General features: G+C 34.7%; 1 non-coding gene across 1 annotated transcript; it reads right to left on the bottom strand.

Moving 5' to 3' along the window:
• Positions 1–1930: 1930 nt before the first annotated feature.
• Positions 1931–2134, bottom strand: LOC141420105 (small nucleolar RNA SNORA73 family). The gene has a single exon (XR_012444798.1). It is a non-coding gene; the product is annotated as a small nucleolar RNA SNORA73 family (small nucleolar RNA).
• Between the last annotated feature and the right edge of the window lie 16168 nt (positions 2135–18302).

Here is an 18302-nt window from a genome sequence, read left to right as displayed (position 1 = left end):
ATACATGTACATCTTTTAGAAAATTTTAATGCCATTGAAAATTGTTTTATCTAGTTTACACTCCCACCAACAGTGTAAGAGGGTTCCTTTTTCCCCACATCCTCACCAACACCTGTTGTTGCTGGTGTTGCTAATGATGGCTATTCTAACAGGGGTGAGGTGGAATCTTAGTGTGGTTTTAATTTGCATTTCCTTTATTGCTAGAGATGGTGAGCATTTTTTCATGTGTTTTTTGGCCATTTGAATTTCTTCTTTTGAGAAAGTTCTGTTTAGTTCACTTGCCCTTTTCTTTATTGGTTCATTAGTTTTGGGAGAATTTAGTTTTTTAAGTTCCCTATATATTCTGGTTATCAGTCCATTGTCTGATGTATAGTTGGCAAATATTTTCTCCCACTCTGTGGGTGTTCTCTTCAGTTTAGAGACCATTTCTTTTGATGAACAGAAGCTTTTTAGTTTTATGAGGTCCCATTTATCTATGCTATCTCTTAGTTGCTGTGCTGCTGGGGTTTCATTGAAAAAGTTCTTACCTGTACCTACTAACTCCAGAGTATTTCCTACTCTTTCCTGTATCAACTTCAGAGTTTGGGGTCTGATATTAAGATCCTTGATCCATTTTGAGTTAATCTTGGTATAGGGTGATATACATGGATCTAGTTTCAGTTTTTTGCAGACTGCTAACCAGTTTTCCCAGCAGTTTTTGTTGAAGAGGCTGTCTTTTCTCCATCATATATTTTTAGCTTCTTTGTCAAAGACAAGTTGGTTATAGTTGTGTGGCTTCGACTGTAAACTAGTACAACCACTCTGGAAAAAAATTTGGAGGCTACTTAAAAAGCTAGACATTGATCTACCATTTGATCCAGCAATACCACTCTTGGGGATATACCCAAAAGACTGTGACACAGGTTACTCCAGAGGCACCTGCACACCCATGTTTATTGCAGCACTATTCACAATAGCCAAGTTATGGAAACAGCCAAGATGCCCCACCATCGATGAATGGATTAAGAAAATGTGGTATCTATACACAATGGAATTTTATGCAGCCATGAAGAAGAATGAAATGTTATTATTCACTCATAAATGGATGGAATTGGAGGACATCATTCTGAGTGAGGTTAGCCTGGCCCAAAAGACCAAGAATCATGTGTTCTCTCTCATACACGGACATTAGATCAAGGGCAAATACAACAAGGGGATTGGACTTTGAGCACATGATAAAAACGAGAGCACACAAGGGAGGGGTGAGGATAGGTAAGACACCTAAAAAATTAGCTAGCATATGTTGCCCTTAACGCAGACAAACTAAAGCAGATACCTTAAAAGCAACTGAGGCCAATAGGAAAAGGGGACCAGGAACTAGAGAAAAGGTGAGATCAAAAAGAATTAATCTAGAAGGTAACACACACACACAGGAAATTAATGTGAGTCAACTCCCTGTATAGATATTCTTATCTCAACCAGCAAAAACCCTTGTTCTTTCCTATTATGGCTTATACTCTCTCTACAACAAAATTAGAAATAAGGTCAAAATAGTTTCTGCTGGGTATTGAGGGGGTGGGGGGGATAGGAAGGGGGCGGAGTGGGTGGTAAGAGAGGGGGTGGGGGCAGGGGGGAGAAATGACCCAAGCCTTGTATGCACATATGAACAATAAAATTTAAAAAAATGTTTTATCTGAATGCATCGACTATACATTTCACTCTTTTCTTCCAGGTGGTTATAATATATTTTATGCATCCTTACTTTTGAAATACAATTTTTTTTTCTTTTTATGGTGCTGGAGCTCAAACACAGGGCCTTGCTTATGCTAGTCTCATGCTCTATCACTGTACTCTACTCCCAGCCCCTCAAATAACTATCAATTTAGCATTTTTCCAAATTTTGAAATCTTTTCATAATCCTACATTTATTCATTTATTTTGATTTTTTTTCTAGTGTTTCCTGCATGGTTTATCTCCCCAGTAATTGTCCAGAGGAATATGAGAAGTTGTAGGAATATTCATGCACAGACTCAAGGCCCGGCTTTTTCTCCAACATTATGGAACGGGACTATACATAATGGGACAGAGCCCTGTGCTCCTGTTTTATTTTGATTTTTACAAGTTTCTTTTTTCAGATAAAGAATCACTATGTTGCCCAGTCTGGCTTGAAACTTGTGATTCAATGCAGCAATCACCTAAATATTGAGATTGCAGGCATGTGCCACCATGCCTGGCAGTCATACTTTTAATAGCTTTCTTATTTCATCACATTTGTGTGTTTTTGTATATTGAAAAAATATTAAATTTCGTTATTTTGAATGTAATGTTTTACAGGAAGTATTCGTATGGATTAAGAATTTATAAAACCTCATTATTCCTTTAATTAAATTCCTGGGGGTAAGATTATCAGATAAAAATTCCAGAAATGTACATCTAACACGTTGCAAATATGTATCATAAGCAGGAAAAATTTGGCACATAATATATAACAAACTCTATATAAGACATTTTCATGTGTATTTCTGATTGTCCTCATAGGATTTTGAGTCATTTTTATGTCCATTTTAAGGATGTAACTGAGGCTCAAAGGGGTTAAATAACTTACTAAAGAGCAAAATGGTAACTTATCAAAAGATGTCATTCCCACTGAACAGAGAGAATAAGTGTAACCTGTTTTCACCCTGCAGATTTTTAAATGTTTTTTGTTTGCTTTCTTATAAGAAAAATAATTTATTAAATAGGCAAGATATCGTTGTTCCTTTGCTACATCTAGTATGTAGAAAATCTGTAATCCTCAGTATACTCTGCTTCTATGGAACTCATCATTGTGTACTAAAAACCTAAAAGATATTCTTTCCCATTGGGGAGATACAAGGTGGGTGATACAAGACGGACAAAGATTCCTCATGACTATACTTTAGATGCTCAAGTTTTTCCTTGCAGAAGAGTAATACTTTTAGACCAGCAATATATTTATCTGCCTAGCTTCACTGATATAAGTCTTAGTGGGGGTTCTAGTTGTATCATGGCAAGTGAGAGAATTACACAGTTTTCAATGTTTTTGTTTTTTCCTGTGCTTTTGCTATGTATTCTAATGAAATTGGAAGATGACAGATCAAAACTGATAATTGAATTCTCATTAATAATCTTTAGACAGAAAGCTAATCCCTAAATATTAAAAATTTCATCTTATTTTAAAGATCTGGTCTTGACAGTGCCTGCCTATTCACTAAACTTTGTCAAAAACAGAAACTGTAGCCATTTTTGTATTGAAAGCATAATAATAGCTGAGATAATGTCACTATAAATAGTTTCGCGTCTGAGTATATCTGCATTTATAGCCTGTACTGTGATGGTTTTGTGCAGTTTTTAGTTAAGATTTTTCCTATGACATTGCTTGTGGTTAGAGCCTCATTTCCAAAGAACATCTTCTTGAAGGAAATAAAGTATTGTATGGTAATTTCCTACCTGACATAAATTGTACATAATTTCATACCTGTGAGTGCAAGATTTATATGTACAAATATATTAAAATCAGAATGTTTAAATAAAAGGTTATTGTCTATTTGGGCAATTTTAGATAAAGAAATAATTGGTATATTTTTTAAGTTAATTTGCTTCAATTATATTGTTACTACTGCAAATTTTAATCAAAGTTAAGGACTAAATTCAGAAGTCTGGAACAAAGCATACTGAAATCTTCAACTAATTTGAATGTCTAGAGCTGCTTCTCTTGATGATTCTGGCATCAATTTGATCCATAGTTGCCACAAACTACACAAGAAAAATGAGAACTATGAGTGTTATCTACTGTATGTAATGTACACTGACAAAACATGACCATAAATAAAGCTTGGGAATAGAAATTATTTGATTTGCAAATTCCATTCAATGAAATTCGGAGAAACTAAAAGTAACTCTTCTTATTACCATATAAAACATGACATAAACCACTTTAAGTGCTATAGAAAATAGAACTGCTATAGACAACTACATTAGTTGTGCATAGGATGACATAATTGATAAGATTTTAATAGAAAAATGTTTAGAGACTCATTATTATTTACTTACACAATGCAATTATTTCTAAACCAATGCAAGCTTTAAACAAGAGCATTTGGCAAAAATCATACAACTGTAATTGAGTCTTTAATTTTACATTTTTATTTTTATTTATATATATTTGTTCTTGGTAGTCCTAGGATTTGAACTGAGGGCTTCTGCTTGTTAAGCAAGTCCTTTATCACTTGAGTCACACTACCAGTCCATTTTTGCTTTATTTTTCAGATATGGTCTCACATTTTTGCTTGAGTATGGCCTCAGAACTTGATATTCCTGATCTCTGCCTCCTTAGTAGCTGAGATTTTCAGACCTGAACCACCACATGTGGCCCTATGTTTTTTTCTTTGGAGCAACAAGTGGTTCCACGATTTGAATTCAGGGCCTTGCACATGCTAGGTTGGTGCTCACCACTTGAATCAAGCCCCTAGTCCTTTTCTCCTTAGTTAATTTTCTAGATAAGACCTCACATTTTAATGCCTGGGGATGATCTCAAACTGTCATCCTCCTACTGACACCTCCCAACTAGCTGCAAATATAGGCATCCTTCACCACATTTCATTTCTTAATGAGTACACAGATTCCTATAGTTTATGTGGACAAACTGTCAGAAACAGAAATTGGTATAGTTTGCAAAATTACTGTTATATTTCATATGTTAATACAACAGAAGGGAAAATCACATGCAAGAATATTTATTTAAGAAAGTGGAAGTGGATCCAAAGTGCAACTGGACACAGACACTGACTGCTTGAGCTCTGTGAATCAGGGATCTCGCTGAGATGCTGAAGACACACTTGGCTGAGGTAAAGCAACAGGGAGAGCTGAAACATTAGCACCCTGAACACCTAGCTCATGGAAGGCTTCTCCACACCACAATACACTGAAGGAGCAGGCATGCCACCATCCCCATGAGGCCTCCATCCACCAGTCCACCAGGCCTCCCTCCACCCTGCAGGCCCACTGGGCCTCTGCCCCACAGACAAACCAGGCCGCTGATCACTGGCCCACTGGGCCTCTGCCCTCGGGCACACTGGCCTGCCCCACAGACCCACCAGACTGCCCCCCACTCACCATCCCACCATACTTCAAGACCTCTGTACTGCAGGCCCGGCAGGCCACCACCCACCGGCCCACCAGGCCACTGCACACCTGCAGGCATGCTGGCACACCGGCCACCGCCCACCACAGGAGGGTTCCAACACCACCAGATGCCTGCTCCAAACCTGACTAGGAGATGAGACAAACAATACTGGATGCTAAAGAAGTAACACCAGAACTACTAAGACTGAAACATTAGTGTTCCTGAACAAGGAATTAATTTTTTAATTAAAAATTTTTTTTAATTTAATTTTCTTTTTTCTTTTTTCATTTTTCTCTTTTCCTTAAGTGTTTGTTTGTCTTTTTCACTGTCTGATTGTCCAAAATATCACCCTGTTGAATTCTTTGGTTCTCTATTTTTTTTCTTTTTGCAACATTTCCTTTTTTCTCCTTCTTTCTTGGTTTTATTAGTTTTATAATTATAAGTTAACTAATATTAAATTACACATAGACCAGGCACATAAACAGTACCAAGTGGAATAATGGGAAGATGAAAAAAGTATGGAAACCATTTTCACCACAAAAATAAATTAGTACAGGATTCAGAGGGAAATGAAGAAAAATGGATACCAAGATCCAGACTCCAACAAAACAAAGATAAACTATTCCAAGGAACCTAATGAAGCCCAAAAGAATGCCCTGAAAGAAGAAATCCTGCAAATTATCAATGAGAATTTCATAGAGATGATACTAGACATAATAAACCAAAACGTACAGGAGGTACTCAAGAAATTCCAAGACAACAAAAATAAAGAATATGGGAAAACACAAAAACAAATAAATGAAATCATAGGAGCCCTAAATAAGCACCAAAATGAAACAGAAAATAGCATATATAGAAAGATAAATGAATTAAGGATGAAAATTGACAATATTAAAGAGGAAGTGACCCATGATATGGAAAATCTCAGAAAAAAGAGTGAAACAAATACAAAAAAAAAATGGAAGGCCACTTCAGCAGACTAGAACAAGCAGAAGACACAATTTCAGAACTCAAAGATGAAAGGATAATTAAAGGAAAAATTGAAGAACTACTAGTCGGACAACTCAAGACCTATGCAAGGAATATGCAAGAACTCACCGACTCCATCAAAAGACCACACCTGAGATTCATGTGCATTGAAGAAGGAGAAGAGGTGCAAGAAAAAGGAACTCATAATATATTCAACAAAATAATAACAGAAAATATCCCAAATCTAGAGAAAACTATTCCCATTCAGGTACAGGAAGCCTCCAGAACACCAAACAGACTTGAACAAATAGAACTATATCAACTATATCGTGACATATTATCATTAAAACAACAAACACAGAGAATAGAAGAAGAATGTTGAAGGCTGTAAGAGAGAAAAAACAAATAACATACAAAGGTAAACCCATCAAAATCACAGCGGATTTTTCAACAGAAATCTGAAAAGCAAGAAGAGCATGGAGTGAGCTCTTCTGCGCACTGAATGAAAATAACTTCAACCCTATAATACTCTACCCAGAAAAGCTATCATTCAAAATAGATGGAGCAATAAAAGTCTTCCATGATAAGCAGAAACTAAAACAATATATGAACACCAAGTCACAATGACCAAAGATTCTTCAAGGCATTTTGCGCACAGAAAGTGAAAGCAAACAAAACCATGAGAGGGCAGGCAGTACCAAACCACAGGAGAAGAAAAGGCAAGAAAGTAGAGAGTAACATTGATTCAACTGCACACAATCAAACCCTTAAACAACAAAGACAACTAATTGACAGGAATTACTGCATCCCTATCAATACTAACACTGAATGTTAACTGAATTAACACCACCTTCAAAAGATACCATTTGACAGCTGGGTTAAAAAGGAAGATCCAACAATCTGTTGCTTACATGAGACCCATCTCATGGACACAAACAAGCACTGGTTGAGGGTGAAAGGTTGGAATAAGATCTACCAAGCCAATGGCCAAGGGTAAAAATACTTATCTCAGAGAAAGCAGAGTTCAAACTAACATTGGCTGAATGAGTTAAAGAATGATACCCCATACTTATGAAGGGGGAAAATATACCAAAAGGAAATAACAACTATCAACTTAAATGCACCCAATAGCAATGCCCCGATTTCATCAAACATACTCTGAAGGACCTAAAAACATATATAGACTTCAACACAGTAGTGGTGGGAGACTTTAATACCCCTGTATCACCAATATATATGTCACCCAAACAAAAAATCAATAAAGAATTTCTAGAACCGAATCACACCATAGATCAATTAGAGCTAGCTGATGTGTACAAAATATTTCATCCAACTTCTCTACAATGTACATTCTTCTCAGCAGTACATGGAACCTTCTCCAAAATTGATAATATCTTAGGGAACAAAGCAAGCCCCAACAAATATAAGAAAATAGAAATAATCCCATGTGTTCTATCTAATCACAATGCATCAAAATTAGACACACATACAAATACAACAGTAGAAAACATACAAACAATTTAAAGCTGAATAACACATTGCTCAATGATCAATGGGTCACTGATGAAATAAAAGAGGAAATTAAAAGGTTCCTGGAAGTTAATGAAAATGAAAACATGACCTACCAGAACCTATGGGACACAACAAAGGATGTCCTAAGAGGAAAGTTTATACCCATGAACACATATATTAAAAGGTGAGAAATATCTCAAATCAATGACCTAATGCTACATCTCAAACTCATAGAAAAACAAGAACAAGCAAATCCCAAAACAAATAGGAGAGAAATAAAAATAAGGACTGATGTCAATGAAATGGAGATAAACAAACAAACAAAAAAGCAAAGAATCAATGAAACAAAAAGCTGATTCTTTGAAAAAATAAATAAGATTGACAGACCCCTGGCAAACCTGACTAAAATGAGGAGAGATAAAACCCAAATCAGTAAAATCAGAAAAACAAAAGGGGAGATAGCAATAAACACCATGGAAACCCAAGAAATCATTGGACTATTTTGAGAACCCGTATTCTAATAAACTTGAAAATCTTGAAGAAATGGACAAATTTCTATATACTTATGACAATCCAATATTGAACCAAGAGGTATTAATCACCTGAGTAGGTCTATAACACAAAATGAAATTGAAGCAGCAATAATGAGTCTCCCAACAAAGAAAAGTGCAGGACCTGATGGATTCTCTGCTGAATTCTATCAAACCTTTAAAGAAGAGCTAATACCAACCCTCCTTAAACTGCTTCATGAAGTAGAAAGGGAAAGAACACTGCCTAACTCATTTTATGAATCCAGTATTATACCCATCTCAAAATCAGACACAGACACCTCAAAAACAGAGAACTATAGGCCAATCTCCTTAATGAACATAAATGTAAAAATCCTCAATAAAGTCATAGCAAACTGAATCCAACAACACATCAGAAAGATCATTCACCACAACCAAGTTGGCTTCATCCCAAGGATGCATGGGTGGTTCAACATATGTAAATTTATAAATGTAATACAGCATATTAACAGAAGCAAAACAAAAACCACTTGATCATCTCAATAGATGCTGAAAAAGCCTTCTATGAGATCCAACACCACTTCATGATCAAAGCTCTAAGAAAACTAGGAATAGTAGGAAAGTATCTTAACATTGTAAAGGCTCTAAATGGCAAACATATAGCCAACATCATAGTTAATGGCGAAAAACCGAAACCATTTTCCTTAATATCAGAAAGGAGAAAAGGATGCCCACTACTCCCAATACTATTCAACATAGTACTGGAATTCCTAGCCAAAGCAATTAGGTAAGAAGAAGGAATAAAATGTTCAACATATGCAAATCTATAAATATAATACAGCACCTTAATAGAAGCAAAGGCAAAAACCACTTGATCATCTCAATACATGCAGAAAAAGCCTTCGACAAGATCCAACACCACTTCATGATAAAAGCTCTAAGAAAACTAGGAATAAAAGGAATGTACTTCAACATTGTAAAGGCTATATATGACAAACCTACAGCCAGCATCATACTTAACAGTGAAAAACTGAAACCATTTCCCCTAAAATCAGGAACAAGACAAGGGTGCCCACTATCCCCACTCTTATTCAACATAGTACTGGAACTTCTAGCAAGAACAATTAGGGAAGAAGAAGAAATAAAAAGGATACAAATAGGTAAAGAAACTATCAAAATATCCCTATTTGCAGATGATATGATCCTATACCTTAAGGACTCAAAAAACTCCACCCAAAAACCTCTAGACACCATAAATAGTGAGGTGGGAGGATAAAAAATCAGCTTACAAAAATCATTAGCTTTTCTATAAACCAACAATGAACAAACTGAGAAGGAATGTCAGGAAATAATTCAATTTACAATAGCCTCAAAAAAATCAAATACTTAGGTGTGAACTTAACAAAGAATATGAATGACCTCTACAAAAAGAACTGCAAACCTCTGAAGAGATTGAGGAAGACTACAGAAGATGGAGAGATCTCCCATGCTCATGGATTGGTAGAATCAACATAGTAAAAATGGATATACTACCAAAAGCAATCTACATGCTTAATGCAATTCCCATCAAATCATAATGACATTCATCAGAGAAATTAAAAAATCTACCCTAAAGTTCATCTGGAAGCACAAGAGACTGTGAATAGTCAAGGCAGTACTCAGCAAAAAGAGCAGTACTGGAGGTATTACAATACCTGACTTCAAACTATATTACAAAGCAATAGCAATTAAAAAACAGCATGGTGCTGGCAGAAAAACAGACATAAAAACCAGTGGAACAGAATAGAGGACCTGGAGATCAAACCACACAACTACACCCATCTTATTTTTTACAAAGGTGCCAAAAATATATGATGGAGAAAAGACAGCCTCTTCAACAAATGTTGCTGGGAAAATTGTTTATCCTTCTTCAAGAAACTGAAATTAGATCTGCTTATCACCCTGTAGCAGCATTAACTCAAAATGTATCAAAGACCTTAATACCTGACCCAAAACTCTGAAGGAGCAGGAAACACTCTGGAACTAATGGGTACAGGCAAGGATTTCCTCAATAGAACCCAAGCAGCTCAGCAACTAAGAGAAAGAATGGACAAATGAGACTTCATAAAATTAAAAAGCTTCTGCACAACAAAAGAAATGTTCTCTAAACTGTAGAGACCACACACAGAGTGGGAGAAAATATTTGCCAGCTATACATCAGGCAAAGGACTGATAACCAGAATATACAGGGAACTTAAGAAACGAAACTCTCCCAAAATCAATGAACTAATAAAGAAATGGGCAACTGAACTAAACAGAACTTTCTCAAAAGAAGAAATTCAAATGGCCAAAAAATACTTGAAAAAATGCTCAACATCTCTAGCCATAAAGAAAAGGCAAATCTAAACCATACTCAGATTCCACCTCACCCATGTTAGAATAGGCATCATCAAAAACACTACCAATACAGGTGTTGGTGAGGATGTGGGGAAAAAGGAACCCTCATACATTGCTGGTGGGAATGCAAGCTGGTACAACCACTGCGGAAAAAAATTTGGAGGCTTCTTAAAAATCTAAACATAGATCTGCCGTATGATCCAGCAATCCCACTGCTGGGGATATACACAAAGGAATGTGACACAGGCTACTTCAAAGGCACCTGCACACCCATGTTTATTGCAGCACTATTCACATTGGCCAAGTTATGGAAACAACCAAGATGTCCCATTACTGATGAATGGATCAAGAAAATGTAGTATTTATACACAATGGGATTTTACTCAGCCATGAAGAAGAATGGAATCTTATCATTCATAAGTAAATGAAAGGAACTGGAAAACATAATTCTGAGTGAGGTTAGCCAGGTTTGCAGACCAAAAATCATATGTTCTCCCTCATATGCAGACTTTAGATCTAGGGCAAATACAGCAATGTGGTTGGATTTGGTTCACATGACAAGGGGAGAACACTTACAGGAGGTATAGGCATAGGTAGAAAACCCAAACCTGAAAGCGTATGATGTCCCCACTCCAGAGGAACTAATACAGAAACCTTAAAGTGACAGACGTCAACACGAGAGGGGGATCAGGAACCAGTGTAAAGATCAGTTAGAGATGAATCAACTTGGGTTGTAACACATTTGTACAAGGAAGCAATGCTAGGAATCTCCCTGTATAGCTATCCTTAATCTCAACTAGCAAAAATGGTTTGTCTTTCTTATTATTGTTTATACTCTCTCTTCAACAAAATTAGAGGTAAGGGCAGAACAGGTTCTTCCTGGAAGTGCAGGGGGAGGAGAAGAGAGGGTGGGGGCAGGGGACCAGGGGGATAAATGACCCAAACAATGTATGCACATGTGAATAAGTGAATAATAAAAAAAAAATTAAAAACCTTTATTCATTGTTCTACCCATTGTAATAAGTGTAATTGTACATGTTTAACTTTTTAAAATTTGTGCAGCTTTACCTTTTTAAAATTATGAAATAAGACATGATAATTACAAAAAAAAGTATTTGGATGTATTAATGTAAAAAAATGAAATTTCTATTCTCTCATCTCATTCCCCAGAGTAAACAACAAAGACTCCAGGCCTTGCATGTACTATGTAAGCACCTTAAAACTGAGCTATACTTCCAGCCCCTACCTACCTTGTTTATGGGTAATTTTTTTACCTATTAATATATTACTGGGCATTTACGTACTCTCGTAACTATTGCTGCAAACAAGGATAGAACGAATTTCCTTGTAAACATATCCCTGAGCACTTTTTGAAAAGATAGGGAGTCCTAGAATATAATTGCTGAATCTAAAGGAATATACATTTTAAACTAGGCTTGAAAGTGCTCAGTTGATATCTAAATATGCATACCCCATCAAGAATGTATAAGTGTACCTTTTTATTCTCTACCATTCCCCAAACAGAATATATCAATTTTGTCTTTTTCTGCATTCTTATAGGATAAAATACTACTTCAGTGAACTTTTAAATGTTTTATATAAAATCTATTCCTGCTTCAATTTTCAGTTCAATCTCTTGCCTCTTCAGTAACCCCATTTATTAAATTCTCAATCCCCATGAAATTTTAACCTTTCCCCTGAGAATACTTAAAAATTAATAATAATATCTGGTCAGCAACACTTCATACTTCTTCATGCCTTGGTCTAAGTCCTTTATGAAGTTAAAAATGTTTATTTGAAATCTAAAGAGCTTCAATTCTTTATGCCAAATAACTTTCCACATTTAGCTATCATGTTCTCTGGTAATTTGCTTCATCAAGTATCTCTTACTTTTTTAATATATTCAATCTTTACCTCTTCATGTTCACAGAAACTGAGATTTTTGTGTTTTTCCCTGCATTTGACTGAGCTATGGTTCTATAGTGGCTGTTTCATCTTTGAGGTAGACTCTATAACTCATTCATCTGTCCTCCAAGTATCCTGTACATTCAATGAATATTTATTTAACTGGAGGTGGAAGAGCTTCTTAAAGATGAAGGTGGTACCCTCAAATGTGTAAAGCAAAAACAAAAAAAACTTAAATATGCTTCATTTAATTCTGCTGTCTGACATTCCACAGCTTTCTTTAGCTTGTCTTACCTGCATTCTCTTTTTTATTATGTTTTCTGACCCATGTTTTAGTCATAGAACTGATCCTTTATTAACGATCATTGGTGAGAAATTTATTTCTGTACTAAAGCCCTGACACAAAATAGTTTTCATTTCTGTAGCATAATGACATTTACTGTGTAGCATTATTCTTCTGGCAGAAGTAGTAAGGCATAATATTATTTATGTTTTTTCTTTTTTTCCTATCTTGTAAATGGAAGGAGCAGCATAAAAATTTAACATGCCATTTTGGTTTAGGAAACATCTAGACTAATAAAAAGGCAACTTTTGTATAACAAATGAATATTTTTTGAGACAGGATCTTGCTATGTTTCACAGATTGGCCTTCAACTTGGTAACCTCCTCTCTCAGCCTTCCAGGTGCTGGGATTGCAGGCATGACCCAACGAGTCCAACTAATATACAATCTTTTTTCATTAACTTATTTAGGCAGGAATGAGGATGAAGTGCAAAAATTTTTCAGTGTAGAAGATATCTGTAAGTGCAGAAGTTTGTAAATAATAGAAGCAACATATCTGGGTCCTATTACATATAACCCATTATCTAGCAAAGTGGTTACTATGGCTTGATATGATTTTAATGTTTTCCCCAAAGGCTCATGTATTGGAAACATTGTCTCCAGTGTGGCATTAAGAGGTGGTGGGTTTGGGGGGTGTACCTCAGAGGGACAGTTCTTGCCTAGCATATGTGAGGCCCAAGGTTTTAAAAAAGATGTGGTAGGACCTTTAAAGATAGTTTGAAATAAGAGGTAATTAGCCCAAGAGGTAAACGCCTCATGAAAGAATTAATCCTATCTCTTGGATGCTCTAGCTATTGTGGAATTTGATTAGTGACATGAGAGTGAGTTATTATAAAGAAAGCCTAGCACCTCTTCTAGGTCTCTCTTTTGTATGGGGACAGTTTCCCTTTCTACTTCTCCACAATGTGCTAATGTAGCCAGGGCTCCCTGGACAGGATGGCAGTGTCATGCTGTTTGGAGCTGCCAGTCATTAGAATCATGAGCCAAATAAACTGTTTATTTTATGTTACCTAGTCTCAGGTAATATGCTGGTAAATGACTGACAAAATCCTCTCTCCCCCATTTTATCTATGAGAGTTAAAAATTCAAGAAAAATATTCAAAGGTAGTAAATTTGTTTTTAATTACTCTTATTTGTTTGATTAGTTTGTGGAAAAAAGTAAAGAATGTTACTAAATTTTAGCTTCAACAAAATATTTTAAATGTTTTATTTGATCACCTTTTAGTGATATGCAAGTCTTTATCTCCTTACTCTTGCTAAATGCAGATTAAATTACACATTGTTCTTTTCCACCCATTAGTAATGCAATTGGTTGGATTTTTAGTTGTTATTGTCACATTAATAAGATAGACATTACCTTACCTCTTGAAGTACATAACTATAAAAATAAGTTGCTTTAAAAAGTTAATGTTGTACTTTTAAGCACTTGATATTTTGGGTTCTTTTTTTTTATTCATTTATTCACACATGCATACATTTTTTGGGCCATTTCTCCCTATTTTTGGATCTTGTTTAAAATTTTGGCATTTTGCTTAGAAAGACTAAACAAGTAATCATTTGATCTTATCTAATCATAAGCAAATGCAAAAACCACTGAATTCCAAATAATCCTCTAATGTAATTCATACTTTGTTTACATTAAAAATTACATTTAAAGTATTTTTTCTTTGAATATTTTTTTCAAGTATAGTTTAGTCTGGCACAGATATGGAAAATAATTTTTTTAGAATATAAGGAAAGGGTGTAGGAGAGTGAATATAGTGGAAATATTATGTACTCATGTATGTAAATTGAAATATGAGACATGTTGAAACTATTCCAGGAATGGGTGAGGACAACAAAGGAGAATGATGGAATGGGTGAATTCAACTATGATATATTGTAAGAACTTTTATAAATGTCACAATGTACCCCAAGTATAACAATATGATAATAAAAATTAAAAATGGAATAAGTCAGAGATAAATGAATATTACAAAGATTTAAAAAGACAAAAGGCATAATAATTTAAAATTTTATAGTCCTAAAATTGTTATATTTTAATTTGAGTATCAAAAAGATTTCAAATTACCTAATTTTAAGTGGATTGCAATAGAGGGGAATCACTGAGAATTATAGTTTTTTTCTTAGACCTAATAATTTTTAGATCACCTTCATCACTGATGATATTTCTTAAGCACACATTTAAGTGTGATTTCACTAATGAAAATGTTAACATTATTATCTACATTCTATACTATAAAAGAAGAGATATTAGTAAAAAAAAATCAGTCAACTAACTAATCAAGCAAACAGAAAACCTTAGAAACCCATAAATTTAATCTCTAAACATGTATCTTTATGTCTAAAAATTAACTAAATCTTTAACTATGTATATTTGTATATATAAGATCCTATCTTTGATCTCACTGTTTCACCAATACTCACCCTGATAATTCTGCTGAAATTGAATTAAGGAGTAAGCCCTCTCTTCGATGTTACATTAAGGAGGCAATGTAGTCATTAGATCCTACAGCTATTGATTTTTACTCAAAGGAATAATATTAATAGCATCTAACATAGTCATTTATGAGTTCACTGTTACGAAAAGCAAAATCAATCCAGATTATATATTATAGATATGTTTGTATATCAAACTGAGCTTGGACAGTCAATTATATTTCTTGTAATATCACTAAATTGTAGAGTCAAATTCTGTATTGTCTAACATATATTTTCCTTTAAACTTTATTTTGTTATCATGAGGAAAGATAATGGCAAAAAGAGGGTATCCACAGTCTGAGGTGACTTTCTAATTATTATCAAATTAATCCTAATATTTGCTCAGTTCTGGAGTCACTATTTTTTTAACCATAAATTCAACAAAGCACAGTACTCTTTGAAGATGCTAGTTGCTTACCATGCACATACATGGGATGAATATTATAGTTTCCCACTGGAGACCTGATAGAAGACAAGGATTAATACTTAGGTATGTTCTCTTTTTTTTTTTTTTTTGGTGGTACTTGGGTTTGAACTCAGAGCCTCATGCTTGCTAGGCAGGTGGCCTACCACTTGAGTCAGTCTGCCAATTCTTTATTATGTTGGGTATTTTCTTTTTAAAAAATTTTATTATCAAATTATTGTACTGGAGGTACACTGTGACATTTACAAAAGTGCCTACAGTATATTGTAGTTAAATTCACAACCTCCATCATTTTCCTTTATCTTCCCTTCATTCATTCTTAGAATAGTATCAACAGGTCTCATTTTTCCATTTTCATACATGAACACATAATATTCCTACCATATTCAAGCTACTACACCCTTTCCTTATGTCCTTTCCACTCTCAACTGATATCAGCCCCCAAACAGGATCTGTTTTAGCTTCCTGTCCTCCATTTTTTAGAAAAAGAGACATTTTTGTTTAAGATATTTTTACAGTTTCATTATGACATTTCCATGTATATACATTCATGTATTATATCCTGAATTGGTTAATCCCTTCCATCTTTCTCCTTTTTACCTTAGTCATCTCCTTATGGTGAATTCAAAAAATTCAAAAATTCCATATTCATTCTTGTATAGAAATTGAATAACTCATATTCATCATCTTTACTTCCTTCTTTTACCCTCTCCGCCAATTAGTACCCTCTCCTTAAGATGAACTGTTTTTCATTCTTGTTCTTTGTTGGTTAGGTGTCTGCTTGTTGGTCAATGGGATTTTTGACTTGGTTTGTATCTGTACATGCATTGTGCTTAAGTCAATGTAATCCCTCATCATTGTACTTCCTTGCTTGTTTTCTGCTATCCTGTATTCTTTAACAGTTTTCAGTGTTTTTCTTTTTGTCTTGTTCCTACACAGATATGATGTATTTCATTATTATTTGCTAAATTTCTTTCATTCTTTTCTTTCTCCCTTGTTGTACTCTACAAGTCCCACTTTTGGACACATGCTCTATTTATACCTCCAGGTATATATAATATTGCTATATTTGTACTGGGTCTATATTCCACATATGAGAGAACATGCAGCCTTTAGCTTTCTGAACTTGGCTTTCTTCACATAAGATGATATTCTCCAGATTCATCCATTTATCTACACATGACAAAACTTCATTCTTCATTGTGGCTGAATAAAATTTCATTGTATGGATATACCAATTTTCTTAATCCTTTCATTATTTGTGGGATATTTTGGCTGTTTCCAGAGCTTGACTATTGTGAATAATGCTGCAATAAACATGAATATACATTAGTATTTATTGTAACCTTACTTACATGCCTTTGTGTATATCCTAAGATTTACAGTATTGTTGTATCAAATGGGAGTTCTATTTTTACTTTTTGGAGGAGCCTCCATACTGTTCTCCATAGTAATTATACTAATATACATTCCCACGAATCGTGTATGAGGGTTCCTTTCTCCCTACATCCTTGACATTTTTTGTTGTTTGTGCTCTTGATAATAGCCATTATAACAAAAGTGAGGTAGAATCTTAATGTGGTTTTGATTTGTATTTCCTTTATGACCAGGGATGTTGATCATTTTTTCATGTTTTTTTTTTTTTTACCATTTGTACTTCTTCCCTTAAAAACAGCTCCATTCATTTCTTTTGCCCATTTCTTCATTGGATCATTGATTTGGTGGGATTTTAGCTTTTTGAACTGCCTGTATATTCTGGTTATTAATCCCATGTTGGATGCATAGCTACCAAAAGTTTTCTCCCATTCTGTACTATGCCTCTTCAATCTGATAGCCATATTTTTGTTGGGCAGAAGCTTTTTAGTTTCATATAGTCCCATTTGTCAATCCTTTGTCTTAGTTGTCTAGACATTGGAGTTCTAATTAGGAAGTTTTTGCCTATGCCTGTAAATTTCAGTGTATTTCCTACACTTTTCTGCACTAACTTCAAAATTTCTGGTCTTATATCCAGGTCCTTAATGTACTTTAAGTTGATATTTGTACAGAGCAAGAGAAATAGATCTAATTCCAGCTTTCTTCATGCAGATATCCAGTTTCCAAATGACATTTGTTGAAAAGAATGTCTTTTCTACATTGTATATTTTTGGTGCATTTGTCAGAAATCAGGTTGATGTAGCTATGGGAATTTTTATCTGGGTCTTTTATTCTGTTCACTGGTTTTCATGTCTGTTTTTGTGCCAGTACCCTGTAGCTTTTATTGCTATGGCTCTGCAGTATAGTATAAAGTCAGAAATTCTGATACCTCCAGTGTTGCTCTCTTTGCTAAGCATCACATGGGCTATTTGAGTTGTCATTTGTACTTCCATATAAACTTTAAAATTTATTTTTCAATCTCTGCAATGAATGTCATTGGAGTTTTGATGGGGACAGAATTGGATTATATAGTCATTGTACAATATTGATTCTGCCAATCCATTAGCATGGGAGATCTTTCCATCTTCTGTATTGTTCATTGATTTCTTTCTTCATTGACTTATATTTATCATTGTAGAGGTTGTTCACATACTTTGTTAAGTTTATTCCTACCTGTTTTATTTTTTGGGAGGCTACTATAAGTGGAATTTCTTTCCTTTATTCTTTCTCTTTCTGTTCATTGTTAGTA

The sequence above is a fragment of the Castor canadensis genome, chromosome X (assembly GCF_047511655.1).
Source record: "Castor canadensis chromosome X, mCasCan1.hap1v2, whole genome shotgun sequence".
NCBI classification, from domain to species: domain Eukaryota; kingdom Metazoa; phylum Chordata; class Mammalia; order Rodentia; family Castoridae; genus Castor; species Castor canadensis.
This window is presented reverse-complemented; position numbering and strand designations above follow the sequence as displayed.